At 44.4% G+C, this 16154-nt stretch overlaps 1 long non-coding RNA gene across 3 annotated transcripts; it reads left to right on the top strand.

The window, feature by feature from the left end:
• Positions 1-793: 793 nt before the first annotated feature.
• On the top strand, positions 794-3132 carry LOC112886961. 3 transcript variants are annotated; one of them, XR_003227465.1, is made up of 4 exons: positions 794-879; positions 959-1010; positions 2024-2161; positions 3087-3132. It is a non-coding gene; the product is annotated as an uncharacterized LOC112886961 (long non-coding RNA). The 3 variants fall into 3 exon arrangements; XR_003227464.1 differs by lacking the exon at positions 3087-3132 and adding an exon at positions 2345-2367 and having other exon boundaries at positions 2024-2260; XR_003227463.1 differs by lacking the exon at positions 3087-3132 and having other exon boundaries at positions 2024-2361.
• Positions 3133-16154: the final 13022 nt, after the last annotated feature.

Genomic DNA, 16154 nt, shown 5'->3' with positions numbered 1-16154 from the left:
TCCAGCTACCTTTTGCATACATACACTACACCAAAACTGCTCAATTTCGTCGGCCATATATAATTTCGTCGGCTAAAAAAAAGCCGACGAAAATAACTCACTTATTTCGTCGGCCAATAAAAACCGTCGAAATTATCATTTATTTTCGTCGGCCTGTGCAGGCCGACGAAAACAGTGTCATATTTTCGTCGGCTAGTTCCTAACCGACGAAAATAGGTTCCTATTTTCGTCGGCTTGCTCAAGACCCACGAAAATAAGATTTTTTTTCGTCGGCCCATTGGGCCGACGAAAATAAATGGACCCTGGTTAAGGATTAAGGATAGGGTTTGGATATTTCAGTCCCGCACAGCACATGCCCGCGCCCGACCCCCCGCCCCCGCGCCCCGCCGCCACCGCCCCCGCCCAGCGCTCCGCCGCCCCCCTGCCGCCGCCCCGCGCGGCCCCCCGGGCCCCCGCCGCCGCCGCCGCCGCCTGACGCGGCTCCACGCCGCCCCTCTGCCCCCGCGCCTCTCTGCCCCGCGCGGCTCGGCCCTGCCGCCGCCGCCGCCGCCACCTCGGCCCCGCGGCCCCCGCCCCCGCCACCGCCGCCGCCTCACGCGGCTCCACGCCCCCCCCCCCCGCGGCCCCCGCGGCGGCCACCCCTCTGCCCCCGCGCCCCTCTGCCCCGCGCGGCTCGGCCCCGCAGCCGCCGCCTCGCGCGGCTCCACGGCCCCCCCACACCCCCCCCCCCCCCCGCGGCGGCCGCCGCCGCCGCCGCCTCGCGCGGCTCCACGCTGCCCCCCGCGCCCCTCTGCCCCGCGCCATTTTGGTGCTTATTAGATATGTCCTTGAGGGAATTGGTTTGATAGAAAAGAAGTTGAAGAATAGAATCTGTTGGAAGTAAGTATTGTCCTCCTCCTCTACTTACACTTTTATGCCTGTAATTATGGTGCAACATGCTAATGTCATGAACTTTTAGGGGTTTGGATGAATCAGGAACTAATTTGGATAATGATCTTTCAGTTCTGAAGGTACTTATTTTTGTATGTTCATCTTTCAATTTCTGTATGCTACTAACTTTGTGATTGTGGAGTCTTGTTAGTAGTTGGGAGGTAGCTACTAACTTTGTGATTATGCTGTACAAATGTAGTCCCATGTGAACCAAGATAAGAAATACATGCTTCTCTTGTTAACAAGTCAATCTTCTGTGACACTGCAACAATAGTTTACATGTATATGTGACTTTATGCATAAACATAATCCTGCATTGACAATATGGGAATAAAAGAGAAACTGTGCGATTTCTTTACATGATACAAAATGTTGCCTCTGGAAGCAATGGTTGACTTACTGGAGAAGCCCTGACTACAACCTTGTCAGAATGTTCTTTGCATTATTTACTGCCTTATTGTTGGGGATTATATTTTGGAGGGTTGGTCGTAAGATGTATGTTCTTACTATGCTAAGTTGTTAACTTTTGCTTTGCATGTCATTTATTTATCACAAATGTGTATTACAGGATCCTTCCTCTATTTTACTTACTATGGTATGATGAGTGTCGCCATAACACCGAACCCTCAGGTCGCTTCCATATTTGCCGCTGCCTTCTACTCTCTCTTTAATCTCTTCTCAGGGTTCATCATCCCGAGATCGGTAGGTCACTGGTTCGCTTTCTTAAAGTAACTTTCAAGGACTGTAAAACCACCGTGCACTGAATCTATGTGAATTAACTCAAACACTGTCTTGTTCAGAAAATCCCAAAATGGTGGATATGGTACTACTGGATTTGTCCGGTGGCATGGACGGTTTATGGACTGATTGTTTCTCAGTATGGTGATGTGGAGGATTTTATCAAGGTGCCTGGTCAACCCGATAAGCAAGTCAGGACTTTCATCAAGGACTACTTTGGCTATGACCCAGACTTCATGGGTGTAGTAGCAAGAGTGCTGGCTGGCTTTACTGTCTAAGTAAATAGTAGTTTTTGAAATAATCATTACATCAAGCCACTTAACTGACTAAAATTGTTTTGGCTGGTGATAAAAAGCTTAGGCAACTCATGTATTGGGGCCCACCTGGTGTTAATGAGGTCCAGCTTTGAGTCTATTGCCTTTGGCAGAAATAATAGCGATGGCAACTCATGCTGCAAGAAGTTTCCTGAAAGGCAGTGGAGCTTCATCCAGAGGTAACATGAATTGACCTTTCATACTTAATCCCTACCTGCGGGTTGGTTGTGCTGGCACATTCTTCCATTGGTGTGGTTCAATTACACGTGAGCCATATGGTCTTGCCTTGGTCCCTCCTTTATAGTGATGGCTATACCGGGATTAGATGTATGCTTCTAATCGATGCGTGTTGTGCTTTGCAGATACGTATGTAGTTACTGGATGCTTTTGCATATATGAATTAAACATGCAGTTATCATTGCCTTGCCTTTAATCACAGATACAGCATATGCAGATGAAGTTTGATTTAAGTTCAGCCGGTATCTCATATTTCTTAGTTTCAATCGCTGCAGAGTGTGCTAGCCGCTAGCATTGCTTTTTGCTCTCATCTAACGATCAATATGCCATCTGAAATTTGCATGTTTTGAACAAAAAGAAATCTACCATTGACTTGTGAAGTTTGCATGTTCTCATATTTCTTAACACTTGTTCAATTTTCCATGGAAGCATTAAAGCATTTGAAAGGAAAAGAAATGATTTGTGCATCATGAATGTGGCCTTGGGGGTGGGGGAATAACATAAAATCGGGAGTTGGTTTTCTTTGTGCACTAAATGTGATCAGGGACCATCTGCTTGCCCATTGAGACTTGCAATTACTTCACCTAGATGGGCAGTGTCAAATCTTCTGACTTTTGCAGTGTCAAATCTGAATTCTACCACAAGTATGTACGTATCTTGTTTTGTCTCTCTCATGCATCAACATATATATATATAGCTTTCTCCTAAAACTAAAGTAACTTGCAGCAACAAATTAAGTAGTGTCATCTTAGATCTTACAAGCTAGCATGTAACTTAAGTTAGCAGCTGGGTCTTTCTTCTGTGATGATATTAATTTTCTTTGGATCATGAAAGCAACTTGCCTCTAATTCCTTTTTTCATCTTCAGGGATTTTACAAATCCATCATTGCAACAGCATCCTAGGACCTCTCAGGTTGATGGTGATGCTTTTCTTGTGTACTCTTTGTACCTGGATCTTTTGATGCTGTATAAAGCTAAACTGTGTGGTTGTCTATTATTTCATTTTTTTTGGTAGCAGCAAGGTTATCCTGATCCTGCTAGTCTCTATGCCTTCCAACAACCTGGAGGTAGCGCACTTGAACACTGACGTAAGTTTTGAGTCTTGTCAAGTTCTATTATCCTATTTTCTATCATCAAATCTAAGCTAGTGCAACTCCTTTGGAACTGAGCAGCAGCCGTCGGACAGATCCATCAGGTAGCGTGGTACCGCCGGCGGGGAGCTCTTCATGAAGCCGTTGATCAAAGTATTTTCGTCGGCCAGGTGGCCGACGAAATTACTGCACACAAATAAGTATTTTCGTCGGCCATTAAAGCCGACGAAAATACTTATGTTATTTTCGTCGGCTTTAAAAAAGCCGACGAAAATAATTGTCCTATTTTCGTCGGCCACCTGGGCCGATGAAAACGTGGACATATTTTCGTCGGCCAATATGGCCGACGAAAATACTATTATTTTCGTCGGCAACCGACGAAAAAACGCCTATTTTCGTCGACTTTATTTCGTCGGCCTATTTTCGTCGGTTGGCCGACGAAAATAGCTATTTTCGACGGCATTTGGCCTATTTTCGTCGGCTTTTGGCCGACGAAAATATACTATTTTCCTGTAGTGATAGGGTGAAGTTACTACCAGCTTGTTCATGGTGGTAACCTTTTTACAAGATGTTACAAGGCTGACATTACATATATTTCCAAACTAAAAACACGATGATTAGAGCATGGACAATGATTACTACAGCCTCTAACAACATCATTGCATCTTTAAAATCCCAAGTACCCCTCGTCCTTGTAGTTTCAGCAGGTTCATCTTTTCCATCAACTGTTGTACCATAGAATGCTGCCATAGCATTTTCTTTTGTCTTGTATTTTTTTAGCACGCACCCTGAAGCCACTCACCTGAGCATGGCAAGCCTTCCAGCTGGAGAGTACTCCAGTTTGGCGCCCAATAGTCACTATATACCATATGCCATATCTGGCTTAAGAGAGAAAAGGCAGCATCATTGTCCAAATAAGAACTTGGAAAATAAACAATGACATATATGGAGCAAGGAAAAAGAACACAGGTTGAACTTATACCATCATTGGCAATGGACATATGCTCAGAACATGAATGTGTACTGAAATGAACATGACCAAGATTGTCATGATATCACAACTACCATAAAGGTTGATCCATGAAAGTGTCTCATGCACACCTCAGGTACAAGTCCAAGTAGAGTAGATTATACATAAGCAGCTATAATGCCATGCATAGTCAATTACTAACTAAAGTCTGTAGTTAGCAAATGAGAGGGGCAAGTTAGCTGCACAAAAGAATGCAGGATCATATCAACTGCATCAAGCAGCAGATCAGCAGGGTCACTGCACAAAAGAAGGCACCATCAGCCTGTCATCCTCACTACACAAAATCCACCAAGAGAGGAGCTGCCTCACTGCACAAAGGAAGAAATGGCGAGTGCGCCCGCGAGAGGAAGGGGGAGGGGGCATATATAGGCGGTGGATGGCGCGAAACTGGGGAGGTAACCGGAATTCTTCCCGCCTGCACGCCCGCATCCATTTTCAATGCCCGCGCGCTCGCCCGAGCGCGCACCATCGCACCGCCAGCGCCTAGCTCCGGGGAAATGAAGGTTCTTGTGACAGTTCATGTACTGGTAAGCTAGGCACATTATTTAGTGTAAGCTAGCCACATGCCGTGAGTTATGGGTAAGCGGCAAGCCTAGTAACCAATCGGCCCGAAGAGTGGAGATACCTCCCACCACTCGTATTTGGTTTTTCCGGTTACTCGCTTCGACGTGTGGGAATACGTGTTGCAGGGCAACCAGGAGTACGGTCGTGTAGTCGCTCTATAGACGTACGTCCTGCACATTGGATGTGCGTATGGTCCTGCAGTCGCTTGTGGTGGATCTGATCCACAACCCGGAATAAAAGGCAAACGGTTGCTTCGGAACGAACTTTTGGTGTTCCAAGTGTGTGAGTTAGATTCATCCTTGCAAGGTTGGAAATTCGATTCAAAATCGTCCGTTTCTCGCGGAGATTGAGACTGCTTGATTCCTTTGTCACACAGAGTAACAAGAGCAACTATATGATGAGAAATGCTGATGTTTGTTATAATAAGTTCTACCATGCTTGAATAGCTATAGTTGCTTACCTAGAATGGATAATCAACTAGAATCTGAAAGCTAAAAGTTGAAATTAAGGATCTACTCTTTGTTGCTTTTCAGCTGAAACTAAACCTAGAACCATTACAAGCCTTCATAAGTCTAGTTACATAGCTAAGTATACTATGAGACGGGTAAGCCTTGCTGAGTATTAGTATACTCAGCCTTGCTGTTTATATATTTTTCAGGTAATATCTTTGAAGACCCTACTCTTTCCCTGTCTTGGCCCTGTGCTCTTCCAGAGGGTTGGTCCGTGGAATGGGATCCGTCCCCGGCCAACACTGATGATACCGAGTGATATCGTGCCCGGGCTTGGCATGACATCCGTCTTGACGACGTGTTGTAAATCGTCGCGTTTGTTTTCCGCTGCCAAGAACCTTAACTTTAACGGTTTGTAATAATTTTACTAAATTTGGAACTTAGTACTACTTTTGAAAACTCTTGTAATGTAATTCCCTGTGATGTAAAATATGATGGTGACTGTATCTCTGGACTCACCTTCGTGTGAGGTAACCTTATTCGATCCTAGAAGTTAGGTGATTTCATCGGGACTCTACCCGACAGGCTAAGGGGTTACACCATTTGAAGTACGTTGGAGCCCTTGAGAGAGGACTTGCGTATTTGAGCCGGTGTAATTCAGGTTGGTTCTACCACAGCTGGTATCAGAGCTATAAGGTTACTCTGGAGATATATTTTACCTTAAAAATGCTTTCAATATAAAAGTTTGACCAACAAAATATTTGGCAAAGCCACGTTGGATTCGCTAAGGGTTGTGCTTAGTACGTAAGGCCCTAGGGTTATGCTTATTAAGGGAATTAGAGGTGGCTATAATATATATATATATATATATATATATAACCCTAACTACCAGCATTACTTTTCTGTCAAAACTTAAATTCATGCACAACCCAACTTTACTTTTTGTAACCACACATTTGATAGTGAGGTAAGGAGGTAAGGATCCTCAGCTAACTGGGGAGTTAGCCTTCTCGTCGGTGATGCGAACCGAACGTTGTTTCTCAAGCAGTGGCCTACTTGAGATGCTGCCAATGTATCAACTTCGGTTGACTATATTGGGAGTATATAGTTAGGTACAACGTATGAACAGCAATACCCCCGCATTTTGCAGTACCCCCTTGAATACGTTATTTCGGTAACGTATGTTAACGTTGTCTGTACGGCGGTAATTGTACAGATTCTGTTTCTATAGTTAACAGTAATGATTGGGAACGCTTTCATGACATGCTGGCATGAAAGGTTCATGATATATATGGTGGTTTTCTGCAGGTACACTAACTGCGAATCTATAGGTTCTGAACGGTTAGGATCTGTCGACTAGATATTATAGGGAGAGACGTATCTATATGATGCCACCGTAATTAACCACGTAAGGCCAAGATTACTTGGCAGTTATTTTTGTTTGTGAGGACGTGTAGTACGTGCATGCATATTTAAAATATTGAATGGAAGTGATCTTTGAGTTTAAAACTAGTATCTATGCTTCTTCTAAGGATATCTAGAGTGTTGATAATCACAAGTGCAGCCTTGAAATAGTCATACCGAGAGCCTTAGGGTTTAGTGTTTCGGCCTCTATCTTTACATCCTCAAGATCTATAACATTCTTTTGATTTTTAGACTTTGCTGTTATCAGAATAGGTATCTTGTTTCTTTTACCTTGTGAATTTTTAGCCGGATAGCTGCATTACAGTCATTCCATAAGTCTAACTCATATTTTTCCGCAGTGTTTTCAAGGTATATGATTGAAAGCTTGTATCTATGTTTTTCTTCTTAAGGATGCTTAGAGTGACTTGTAGTGTTGGAATGTTGTTTTGGAACAGTGTGGCTTAAGTTAAGCCTTGCTTTTATAAGTTTATGATGATAAGTACACCAGTCCCAGTACCGAACCCCCAATTCTTGTTTTCCTGAATCTCGGGACGAGATTCTTTTTAGGGGGGAAGGCTGTGACAGTTCATGTACTGGTAAGCTAGGCACATTATTTAGTTTGAAGTATGTGCTTGTTAGTATAAAGCTTATGTGTGTTTATGTGAAGCTTTTAAAAATTTAAATACAAGTAAAAGGGGTATTTTTATAATTACGGAAAAACTAGGGTTGTTTTTGCAAAATGTAATTGGATAGGAGGTAACTTCAAAATAAATGAAGGGTGGTTTTGCAAACACATTTTTCTTACTTTATCCCCTGTAAAAAAATATATGTATTTATCCAAAAGTTTCATTTGAAATGTATATGTTGAATTGTGTAAAAATTTGAGTAAGGTTGTGAAAATAAGGGTATTTATGTAATTTTACAAAAGTACAAGTCCTTTTATGCAAGTAGTTGAATTATAAAAGTAACTTTCAAAGTTACTAAGGGTGAAAGTTTAAAAAGGTGCAAGTCATCATGACATGTCATAAATACTTGCATTTAGGTCCTAAATGTTATGAAATTTACACCCTTTAGGACAAAAACATTATAATTTTGATTTTAGTCCAAGGTTTTAAATTAACACTTCATTATTTGAGTTTTTGAATTTGAAACTTAAAGAAAAGTTGTAGCTTTTGAAAAGTATTGCAACTTTTGTTTTTACCATTTCCTCATTTGAGCCCTAGATTTATGGGAAATTATGGTTTACCAATAAGCCCCTAGGATTTCTGTATTTTACAAATCAGTCCCTGGATTCATCCCCCTTTTCTTCCTCCTCTGCTTCTTCTCTGCGGGCTCAGCGCCGCCCCTACCACCACCGTGCTGCCGCCTCTATCGCAGCTATACCAGCCGCTGCAGCACCGCTCCTCGACACCTCCTGCTTCCTCTCACCTCCACGCGTCACCCCAACATCTTCCCACCACTCGCCGTCCCTCTATTTGCCGTCCCTGCGCGTGCCACAACCGCAATGGGCACTGCCCGGCCGACAGCTCGCCGCCGCCGTGGCACAAGCCGAGCGCTTCCTCTATGTTTCCGTCCTCTCGTCCACGAGCTTGTCCAACCCGTGCCGTTCCATTTCCCTTCTTCTCCCTCCTGCCCAACACCCCAAGCACCGGACCTCTCGGCCGTTTCTGTTCTTCCTCTTCGGTGAGCCCAGCTCACCGTGGGCAGTCGTTCCCCAGCCATGCCCCGCCCCAATTAACCCTTTCCGAACATTTGCACCACCTGCTGATGCTCCTCAGCCTCATCCCAACACAAGCCCCTCATCGGACCATCCCAACGACGCTCGCCGTCGAGGTGCTCCTCCGCCGCCGCTTCGGGTCACTGTGGGGAGTACCCCTCCGGCCATCCTCTGCCCACTAGAACCCCCTGGCAAGCTTCCTCGTCACCCACTAAACCTCTCCAGCCCCACCTCGCCGCCCTTCCCGCACCGAAACTTCGGAGCTGTCGAGCTCCTCTCGCCGCTGATCCTGCTCGCCGCGGGAAGCCACCCTCCGCCCTTTCTCCTCCCCAACCAAGGCTACCCCAAGGTTCGCCATGACCCACTAGATCTTCCTAGCACCTTCACCCTCGCCGCCGGTGACCCCCTTCGCCGGAACGCCGCCTTCTTCTTCTTGTCCTCTATTTCCCCGACCAGGGACCTGATTGCTTCAATTTAGAAAGTTCTGGGGTGTTCTCTATAAAATTTCCAGAGCCTTCTCTATTTCAAATCAGTGAACTTCTCAATTCCATAGAAATTTGTAGAAAATTCTAAAAATAGCAAACTCAATTGTTCTGAGTTATACTAGTCAATATCTACAAGTTTTCTATTATGCACTTAAGTTAGTTCTGTTTATTTTGTACTCTAGATTAATTGTTAGAAAATGAGTGATTTAATTGTATCTCATGATCTATGCTTGTGCTACCTGTGATTTTTGGAACATGAGATGTACATACCATGTGTAGATCTGTGTAAAATTTGTAGACCCAGTATTGATCTTTAACGAAAGATTTTAAGTACCTTTGTACTATGTTGATTTAATCTTTAGAATTTATTCAGGGATGATTCTGTTGATGTGTATAGCTGAATCTATTCCCATAGCTTCTACTTAGCATATGTAATCCATGATAAAAATCTTAGGAACAGAAGCACTATGTGACTCAAGTTATGAAATTGGGCTTGAGTTTGAAGTTATTTCATGTATAAAAGTTTTGGTTCATGAAAAATTAGGAAAATATTCTAAAGTGATGTTTCTGAGTATTATAACTTGTCCACAAATTTTCAGCACGTGATCTTGTCTGAGACTCTTGATATAAACAGATCTTAATGTAATAGTATTGTTGGTGTTTATTTTATCAGCCCTAATTCTTTAGGGATAAAATTCTAATAAATTTGCAGAAGCTATGTTTATGCTTGACCAGTGTTGAGTTGAATTTATAGCTCCAGCACTATAGGTGATTTGTTTTGTAAAAATAAAACATGTTCTAGGTGTTAACAGTTGGAAATAATTCTTCTGATTTATTTACTGCAGAAAATGTTTTGAAAATTTTAGGGTAATGTTGATTCTGTTGGTTCTGTTTGTTATAATTTTTGTAGCATCAGATCTTAATTTTAAGATCAGATGCTTATAGTGTATAAACCCTATCTATTAGGTTAAAATGAAACCAGCCCTAGTTATTTTATGAAATTTAACATGTTGTTTAAGTGTAGCTAGTTAAGTTAGTCTATACTCAATAAATGACTGCCCAGTAGAAGAGTGAATGATATGTTTGGTACATAGCATGTTTTTCGTTTTGCATTGCTGATAAGTTTGATAGTCCTAGCTCATATTTTTATGATATACATGTATGATGTTTAGTTAACCCTTTCACACGAGTGCTCGTGCTCTTCTATCACGACCTTGTCCTTGTCTAGTTTGCAATCTTTTAGGGCTCCTTTCTGTATCAAATTCCTTCATTACCCCTCTCTGCCAACACATTTCTATCGGCCGATTTATCGGCTAAGATATTTGGCTACACCCCCTCAGCTATATCCCCATAGAATACACCCCTATCAGCCACATGCCTTTTGGGCTGCGCGTCTGTAAGACACTTATCAGCTATATGCCTACCCACCACACGCCCTCTTTAGCTACACATCTATCGGCACAAGCCCATCAGCCACATCCTCTTCAGTCTAGTTCCACGCTTGTGGTCTCATCAGCCTAGTCCGATATTAGTGTTCTATTCCACCTGGTTCTTGTAGCAAGTCTGATTTAGATGACCCCATCGGTTGTACGTCAATTGATTGTTGTGCTGACGTAATCAAGCCGATGCAACCACACCTAGTTACCTAGGATAACACTTAAACACATCTCAGTTATGCAAACTCAATGCAGAATAAGACAATCAGCTACACGGCTGATATGCCCCAGTAGATATAGGAAAACATTAAGGGTGAAAACTAGCTACACAGCCGACCCACCAATCGGCTGAATACGCCAAGACACAGACCATACGGATGCATAGTTTGACTAGTTCTACTCGATGTATAAATCGACTAATGTGCCGATGCACTAAATCGGCTAATATGCCAATTCATCGATCGACTAGTACATGTACACAGATCGGCTCAGCCGATGTTCACTAATCAACTAGTTTTGCTAAAGCATGGATCGGCTGTGCCGATATGCACGCGATCAGTTAGATACGCCGATACTCACACAGATCAGTTAAGACACAGTTGCTTTAGGAAACACCCCTCTGCTAAAATAATCGATACCTTCATCGATCAATTAGGGAGTCGATACAACTATCAATCGGCTACACAGGCCAAAGTACACAACCCTAGATTAGTAAGATAGCACAGTCGACACGCCTCTGTTAAGCACGACCAAAGCACATCAATCGGCTAAACCTGATGCACCCTCGTCGACTAAGGCAAGCCGATACACCAACTATCAGTTAGGCAAAAACATGCTGATAATTAGATCCAATCAGCAAGATCCTTCCTTGTTCTATCCTTGAAGCACTGTACCTTTGACATTGCTATCCATATCAGCCAATTTGGCCCCAGATGAACTCTAATCGGCTAATCTCTTCTGCTCATATACTGAAACTGCTCCTGCTGATTTCTCTTTCAAACAGAAATCAGCAGATTTCCTAAAACTGTGTAGATAGCTCTCTCCTTTACAAATTCTATCGGCTGAACCCCTGTTATTCCCAATTGGCTTTGTTGTAATCTTCAACAAATAGCCGATCTTAATTAGTTGTCCACCTAAAGCTCTATCTAAGTTTAGTTTCAGATCTTTTTGGTTGTTATATGAATAATATGTTAAATGAGTGTTGGATTGCAACTTTATCATGAAGTAAAATAGTTTTATGTGCACACTTTGAATGTAAGGTCGCATCGCATGTAGATACGACTACTTCCGTAGACGGTACCTACGAGATCTCCCAGGAGTCTGCAGAGGATATTTCTGAAGACCAAATGAACATCACCAAGGGATTATCTGAAGCCCCCGAACCCAAGTTCGGAAGATAATAATGCTAACATCCCTAACTCCAGCCCCACCAGCAAAGGCAAGCCCCGCACATGAACCCACTATTTTTCTTACACTGCAATTTATATATTTATATATATCTTTCTGCATTAGAGTTCTTAGGAGTTGAATTGAAACCCTAGTTGCATATTCCTAGGAACCCATGTACTGAATATTAGAACCTGAGTCCGATTAGTTGCTATACTAATAGGACCGGTAGAAGTCGGGTGATTTCCTATCACTCGCGCGATATAGGAATTGGTTGTTTACAATTCTGCCATCACTATAACGATGATGGACGGGGTTATGTGCAGTATCATGGAAAGGAATGATACCCCATCTGGGTTGACAAATTGGTTAAGGTCGCGGTGTGTGGTGATCGGGGTTAAGCGTTTGAAAGTACTAGCCACATGCCGTGAGTTATGGGTAAGCGGCAAGCCTAGTAACCAATCGGCCCGAGGAGTGGAGATACCTCCCACCACTCATATTTGGTTTTTCCGGTTACTCGCTTTGACGTGTGGGAATACGTATTGCAGGGCAACCAGGAGTACGGTCGTGTAGTCGCTCTACAGACGTACGTCCTGCACATTGGATGTGCGTATGGTCCTGCAGTCGCTTGTGGTGGATCTGATCCACAACCCGGAATGAAAGGCAAACGGTTGCTTCGGAATGACCTTTTGGTGTTCCAAGCGTGTGAGTTAGATTTATCCTTGCAAGGTTGGAAATTCGATTCAGAGTCGTCCGTTTCTCGTGGAGATTGAGACTGCTTGATCCCTTTGTCACACAGAGTAACAAGAGCAACTATATGATGAGAAATGCTGATGTTTGTTGTAATAAGTTCTACCATGCATGAATAGCTATAGTTGCTTACCTAGAATGGATAATCAACTAGAACCTAAAAGCTAAAAGTTGAAATTAAGGATCTACTCTTTGTTGCTTTTCAGCTGAAACTAAACCTAGAACCATTACAAGCCTTCATTAGTCTAGTTACATAGCTAAGTATACTATGAGACGGGTAAGCCTTGCTGAGTATTAGTATACTCAGCCTTGCTAGTTATATGTTTTTCAGGTAATGTCTTTGAAGACCCTACTCTTCCCCTGTCTTGGCCCTGTGCTCTTCCAGAGGGTTGGTCCGTGGAATGGGATCCGTCCCCGGCCAACACTAATGATACCGAGTGATGTCGTGCCCGGGCTTAGAATGACATCCGTCTTGACGATGTGTTGTAAATCGTCGCGTTTGTTTTCCGCTGCCAAGAACCTTAACTTTAACGGTTTGTAATAATTTTACTAAATTTGGAACTTAGTACTACTTTTGAAAACTCTTGTAATGTAATTCCCTGTGATGTAAAATATGATGGTGACTGTATCTCTGGACTCACCTTCGTATGAGGTAACCTTATTTGATCCTAGAAGTTAGGTGATTTCATCGGGACTCTACCCGACAGGCCAAGGGGTTACACCGTTTGAAGTACGTTGGAGCCCTTGAGAGAGGACTTGCGTATTTGAGCCGGTGTAATTCAGGTTGGTTCTGCCACAGTTCTGGGCGTATCTGGAGAGCCAGGCTAGGGGTGCCATTGTTTTACATCTCTAGAGCCAGGCTCGCTCGCTGGGCCAGGCAACCAATCAGCCCACCCTTTCACACGGGGAGTCTGGCTCAGCCCAGATGCGACCAACCAATCACCCCCCCCCCGCTTGATGGCAGCAAGAGCTTGGTCTTGATGGCTCCAAGGCAAGAGGTGACTGCACTGGCGCCTGGCTGGTCTAGCATGAACGCTGTCTCCTAGATCATATGGAACCCGCTGACCTCGTCCGCGGTGGCGCCGTCTGCCGCGACGGCACACTGTCCACTCTTTCGTCCCCGCAGGCCACGACCTCCTCTCCGGCCGGCCACTCCCTCCATGCCTCATCTATCACTACTACGAAAAGGGTTTTTAGAGGTAGATTAAAAATGTATTTTAGGGGCGGCCTGTCCCTATTTCTCGTAGCTAAAAGTAGCTATTTGTAGAGGCGAGTAGCGTGTCCGTCTCTAAAAATGATCTCTAGGGCGGGTCATACCATAACCCGCCCATACAAATTAATTTTCAAAAAATAAAAAAAAATCCAGCAAAATAAAAAATAAAAAATATTCCAGCCACCACTACAAGCCCCAATACTAAAGAGGTACAATATTGCACAAAGGAAGAAATGGCAAGTGCGCCCGCGAGAGGAAGGGGGAGGGGGCATATATAGGAGGTGGATGGCGCGAAACTGGGGAGGTAACCGGAATTCTTCCTGCCTGCACGCGCGCGCCATCGCACCGCCAGCGCCTAGCTCCGTGGAAACGAAGGTTCTGGGCGTATCTGGAGAGCCAGGCTATGGGTGCCATTGTTTTGCATCTGTAGAGCCAGGCCCGCTCGCTGGGCCAGGCAACCAATCAGCCCACCCTTTCACACAGGGAGTCTGGCTCAGCCTAGATGCGACCAACCAATCACCCCCCCCCCCCCCGCTTGATGGCAGCAAGAGCTTGGTCTTGATGGCTCCAATGCAAGAGGTGACTGCACCGGCACCTGGCTGGTCCAGCATGAACGCTGTCTCCTAGACCATATGGAACCCACTGACCTCGTCCGCGGTGGCGCCGTCTGCTGCGACGGCACACTATCCACTCTTTCGTCTGCGTGGGCCATGACCTCCTCTCCGGCAGGCTACTCCCTCCGTGCGTCATCTATCACTACTACGAAAAGGGTTTTTAGAGGTAGATTAAAAACGTATTTTATGGGTGGCCCGCCCCTATTTCTCGTAGCTAAAAGTAGCTATTTGTAGAGGCAAGTAGCGTGTCCATCTCTGAAAATGATCTCTAGGGCGGGTCATACCATAACCCGCCCATACAAATCAATTTTCAAAAAATAAAAAAATCCAGCAAAATAAAAAAGAAAAAATATTCCAGCCACCACTACAAGCCCCAATACTAAAGAGGCACAATTTGATGAAATGCACACTTGCATCGTCTGGGGTTCGAACCGCTTACCTCAAGTCTCGCACGTACCTTCCTCTCCACCACACTACACAATCACTTGTAATTCTATGGGATGCGCTATTCTTTTATATTAACTCTAAAATTAATTTCTAGGGGTGTGTCGGTGTTTAATCTCCAAGCCCACTGAGGGGTACCTCTGATCTGGTAGATTGTAGGTGGGTGTTGCTGAGATCAGGAACTCGAAGGTGCAAGGAACACGAAACATTGCACAGGTTCGGACCACCAAGAGTGTAATACCCTACATCCTGTGTGGTGGTTAGTATTGCCTTAAATGATGATGTGCATGAGGCACGAGTTGTACCTCATGTTGTGGTTGTGCCAATTATGTGCGCCTGTTGTCCTTTATATACTCCAGGGGGTAGGATGTCGGTGTTTTACCGCCCACCGAGGGATTCCCCCCGAGATGGTGAATTTGTAGGTAGGGTGTTGCCGAGATCAGAAACTCGAAGGTGCAAAGAAACATAAGGTTTTAGACAGGTTTGGTCCGCTAAGAGCATAATACCCTACGTTCTGTATGGTTTGTATTGCCTTTGATGATGATTGTGTGATCTCCTGGGTGGTTCCCTGGAGGATCGCTTTGTTTCCCCCTGGAGGGGGTTCTATCTGCCCTTATATAGTCTGGGGGGACAGATTTACATGGAAGTTCTAGTCAGATACATGCCCTAGAGTCCTACCCTGAGTGGTTTTATGGTAGTTCCCTAATGTATCCGACTAGTTTGACTACTGTAGGAGCAGTTCTACTAGGCTACGAGTAGTTACACAAATGTAGGGCGTGGGTCATGTCCTATCCCGTATCCTAGGAAAAGCATGCCACGTGCATAGTCCCGTGTGCCTGGGTCTGACAAGCCCCCGAGCTCTTTGTAGCTGAGTACTACAGGCATCCGAGTACTTCTGAAGGCATCTTCGAGTTCTCCAAAACTTCATCCTGAAGATGTCCTCCGAGTACTTCCTTGGCAGCGTCAAGGCTGTGAGGTGCTCATGCCCTGAGTAGTTGTCTTCTTTTATATGGGGTGAGATTAAATTCACACTCCATATGGAGTTGCCCCTGAGCCTTAGGTTGACTCGTAGAATCATGCTGAGGGTCAATTCAATCTTGAGTCTTATATCCTTATCTTCCAACAGATTTGAAAAATAAGTCGCTGATGACATGTGTCCCGCAGCCCCCGAGCCTTGAATCCAAATCCCCAAGTTTTGGAATAAAGGATCCAAAGAATCATGGCATGCAAACTTCATTACTGAGAGCCGAGTTGTATCCAGCCTCTAAGCCTGGGAGCTAGATGAGTCACATAGGATATGCCTAGTAGTCGGTGGCGCCAACCCCTGAGCCTATGTATTGGCCAAGTTGCTA

This window comes from Panicum hallii, chromosome 3, assembly GCF_002211085.1.
Source record: "Panicum hallii strain FIL2 chromosome 3, PHallii_v3.1, whole genome shotgun sequence".
Taxonomy (NCBI): Eukaryota; Viridiplantae; Streptophyta; class Magnoliopsida; order Poales; family Poaceae; genus Panicum; species Panicum hallii.
The sequence above is the reverse complement of the archived record's forward strand: the minus strand, read 5'-3'. Positions and strand labels throughout refer to the sequence as shown.